Source organism: Palaemon carinicauda, chromosome 3 (genome assembly GCF_036898095.1).
Source record: "Palaemon carinicauda isolate YSFRI2023 chromosome 3, ASM3689809v2, whole genome shotgun sequence".
NCBI lineage: Eukaryota > Metazoa > Arthropoda > Malacostraca > Decapoda > Palaemonidae > Palaemon > Palaemon carinicauda.
The window spans coordinates 9,899,600-9,904,752 of NC_090727.1; positions in this window are offsets into that span (position 1 = coordinate 9,899,600).

Consider the following 5,153-nt stretch of genomic DNA (forward strand, 5'->3'; position numbering starts at 1 on the left):
TTTCAAGAGGAAACTGAAGACTTTCTTATTTCATGAGTCTTTTGACAGTGACGATTTAACAGTAAATGAACAATATGTGACTTGAAAAGATAAATGCTGTGAACGAACAAGGTAAAACGACAGTGGAGGTCCTGAAGAGAGTGAGGTTCCCCCGCTGTATGGGACCGGAAAAGCAGCCATCAAAGTAATTCAAAGAAATAACCTTCACAAGGAAAATAATTATTAATGTTAAAAGGTTGTAAAATGTAATAATCATGATTACTTATTTTTTATTGTATTTGTACAACCATATTTGAATATATATTTTTGAAATTTTGTTTTGAGTCCTTAGTAAAAGATTAGTGTGAAAATATATCTAAATATGCAGGCACGTTGCTTATTTGTATATTTGGTGAAACAATATTTCCATAAAGGATTTGAATAATATTTGTTCCCTTCTGATAGCGACTTTTAAACAATTTTCCTGAAAAAACCTTCTCACAGGAAGTATTTAATCACGAAATTTAGTCATCAAAATATCTTATGATATTAATTTTTCTGAAATAGAAATGTTATTCTTAACCGGATAATGAAGAATACCGAACTTTAGCAAAGCAAGCTAATGCTGAATGGTGATCTTTCGCCGGCTAATGGTGCTCACCGACGTCACAAAACTTACCCCCACTTAGGGCTTCTCCCTCTCATTCCCGCTCATCTCCAATTTACCTACGAGTGGGTTTACCTAATTGAAGCAATTTATTAAAGTATATAGTTTCTATAATGCTTGAACATGCCTAATGTTGAACCCTTACAGAAACAGACAGGATTGCGCCGCAGCTTTGAATCTAATTATAATGATTTCAATTTGACTGTCCCCAGACAGAACTCTGATTAAGCAGTCTTACTGAAATCCGTGTATCTAGAATTAAAGCTTCAGTTTGCACCTGCCAAATCTCTGCCTAATTGGTTGTAGATGAATCGTGGTGATTAGGAAATTGCAGGCAGAAGCCACCATATAAGATTGAATCTATTTCCAAAGCAAGCATTAGCCCACTCCTGTCAGAACCTACTGAATCTCCATAATATGTGAATACCGCCTTATGCTGTGAACATATAACGGGAAATTTGGGAGGAGTTGGCACAAGGGGTGAAAACAGATTTGAAATGCATAGATCACAAAACGAAGGATCCAACCACCTTACTTCTTAGGTTTCAGTCAGACCTTGCCAGCACCGGTAGAGACATAGCCCACGTGAACGTAACCCTCAGAAGTCCTATCCAGTTACAGTAGTGTCCTTTGAGTGAGTGGCCGTTGGCAATTCCTCGCAAATGCCTATTCCACTAGTGACATCGTAATCTACGGTTTTAGATTAAGCTTACTTTATTCCAGTACAGTAACGGATGTTAGCCATGGACCAGCCGGTACAAACATTACCAGGATGTTTCCTTCAAAACTATCCTTACGAGAAGATAAACGAGGGATATCAAACCAAATGATAGTCAACCATTTTGGTACACTAAGAACAATATGAAAAATGAACCACTCCATTATCCACTAATATTAATCGAGTAAAAGCCAATCTCGTTTTTACAGGTTTTATGGATTATTTTCACTGACCAATAGATACTGTATAGCCCAAAGAATAAAGGCAGTTATTTTGCTTCTAAAAATTCATCTTCATAGCAGCTATGAGAGGAAATTTTACATGATTGTGTATATATACATACATACATACATATACGTATATATATATATATATATATATATATATATATATATATATATATATATATATATATATATATATATATATATATGCATACATACATATATGTATATATATACATATATATATATATATATATATATATATATATATATATATATATATATATATATATATATACACTGTATATATACTACACATATATATACTGTATATATATATATATATATATATATATATATATATATATATATATATATATATATATATATATATATATATCCCTGCATGAGTATCGTGGACAACATATGGGGACCTAGCATATGCGCAGAACCATATTTTTCGAGATTACCTGGGTTCTTTCAGCTTTTCCCCAGAGTTAGAGGTGTGCGGAGTCAGTTGGAGATGTGTATCAGTCGAGGTAGGAAGCATCAAACTGAGCTCCGATATTCCACAGACTACCGCCCGTAAAACTTTCGTTGGTCACCACGTGGGTACCATGTTACCGAACAATGTAAAAATCCTAATATCATTATTATTACAAGCCACACTGTAACCCTAGTTGGAAAAGCAAGATGCTATAAGACCAAGGGCTCCAACAGGGAAAAATAGCCCAGTGAAGAAAGGATATAAGGAAATAAATTACAAGAGAAGTAATAATCAAAATAAAATATTTTAAGAACAGTAACAACATTAAATTAAATCTTTTATATGTAAACTATAAAATACTTCACAACAAAAAAGAGGTAGATAAATAAGATAGAACAGGGTGCCGGAGTGTACCCTACAGCAAGAGCAATCTAATCAAAGACAGTGGAAGGCCATGTTACAGAGGCTATGGCACTACCCAAGACTAAAGAACAATGGTTTGATTTTAGTGTGTCGTCCTCCCAGAAGAGCTGCTTACCATAGCTAAAGTCTCTTCTACCCTTACCAAGAGGAAAGTAGCTACTGAACAATTACAGAGCAGTAGTTAAACCCCTGAGCGAATAAGAATTGTTTTTTTTATATCGGTGTTGTCATGTGTATAAGGACAGAGGAGAATGTGGAAAGAATAGGCCAGACTATTCGGTGTATGTGTAGGCAAAGACAAAATGAGCAGTAACCATAGTGAGGGGTCCATTGTAGTGCTGCCTGGTCATTCAAAGGACTTTTACATTTCGATATATATGGCAAAGTGCTATTTATAAAAGATAATGAAGTTTTCAGTGAATATTGGTGAATAGTGTTATGCAATAATTTCGTTATGTAGAGGCTGTGTGGCCACTTTATATAAATTGAGGGTCTTATATTGATTTCTGAGTGAGCTGTAGGGGAAATACCCATTGTGAAATGGCTCTCCCTGAAAGTTTTTCTTTACAACTTTTAATTGCTCATCATCATCATCTATTAGCGTGCCTTTTTCCGATTCATAAGGGGTAACATGGTTGCCTTCTTTTGAAGGACTTTGTTTTGGCTTTTGGAATGGACCGTAGTCCAGACCGGCTACCTTGCCTGGCGTCTCCTAGACCCCTGGAGCGTATGTTTGTGTCGTACCAGCCACCATCGCCATTCCTCCCAGCAGCGAGGAATCATGACGTGGCATATATACTATTTATTTTTTATCTTTTTTCTATTACAAGATATTATAATATTTTGTTGGTTTACAGCACACACTTTCAAAGTACTGCATGTTTTTCACCTAATTAATTTAGTTTTTTTTTTTTACCCCCGTCACAGATTTGGAGTTTTTCGGCCTAGAGCATTGAAAATTGGCTGGGATGTTCCCATATTATTCTAATTCATCGTCAATATCATCATAAGAACTCAGGACAAGCTTGCACAATTTTATAGGCCTTTTTGTTAATGTATGTATTTTTATTAAGTTATATTACATGCTGTTTTGTTAATGTATGTATTTTTATTAAGTTATATTATATGCTGTTTTGTTAATGTATGTATTTTTATCGAGTTATTTTTTATAAATATTTATGGTAAATAGTAAATATTCTTTTTTCCTTTACTCCTAACACAGTGTTAAGGAATAATTAGTGACCTATGTCCAAGTTTCAGTTTTTTATATCTTTAATAAGAAGGAAGTTATTTGATCCAACTCGTGTTGTCCGGTGTATGAGGAAAGAGTAGAATGTGCAGTCAATGAAAAAATGAGCCGTAACCGGAGCGGGGTCCAATGTAGTACGATCTATAGGGATGTCGTGGCCTATTGGTAACGTCTCTGCTTTGTGATCGCTAGATAGGACTCTAGTCCCCCTCACACTCATTAGTTCCTTTAGTGACTGCAACCTCACAATCCTTGTGACCAAAGGATATGGAGTTTGGGGGAGTCTATAGGTCTACTTGCTGAATTAACAGCAGCCACTGCCTAGCCCTCCCTGGTCCTAACCTGGGTGAAGAGGGGGCTAGGGCGCTGATCATTTGCATGTATGGTCAGTCTCTAAGGCACTGTCCTACTTGCTGGGGCAATGTCATTGTTCCTTACCTCTATCATTCATGAGTGGCCCTTAAACAGAATAAAGTTTAAACATTGATGTGGCTAGTCAAAAGACCCAATAACTCTAGCGGTAACATCGAAAAGATATAAGAATATGTTTGTGTTAATACAAACAATCCGATGTCCTGATTAATCGAAGGCCTGGAGAGAATATAAAAAGGTCAGGGGAAGGAAAACCAGTAAGGCTCAAGTCACTTTAAGGAGGGAAGTGAGGGAAATCGAAAGACACTAAAAGGGGCGGAGTTGAAGGCGAGACATATTGTCGTTGAGTTCAATCTACTGACACGACGTGGGAAAAGAAAAATAAAGTGTACGCTATACGCCAGGTAAATAAAAAGAAGGGATTCTATACTACTAGACTGAAGAGTACAATAGGGAACTCCTTTTTAAAGTACTCGGGTATTTATGTCTCATTAGGGTCTCATCACTATCAATCTTCCTGTCGTATCATTGCCACTTCTCTTTATATATATATATATATATATATATATATATATATTATATATATATATATATATATATATATATATATATATATATATCTTTATATATATATATATATATATATATATATATATATATATCTTTATATATATATATATATATATATATATATATCTTTATATATATATATATATATATATATATATATATATATCTTATATATATATATATATATATATATATATATATATATATATATATATATATATATATATATATATATATATATATATCATTGGACGTTATTATTCATGATTTAATTTTCCTATACTATTGCGTTTTTTACCTACCTGTGAAAAAATAAATGAAAACAAATAGCTATTTTGGATGTTATGACTATTTTCCGGTCATAAAGTTGACTTTCCTATCATTTTAAAGACGCTCTATTGTAGCATGTCCTTAAGAGAGGAGTTAGTTGGACATAAATTTTACTCTGGGATTATAACTATTTA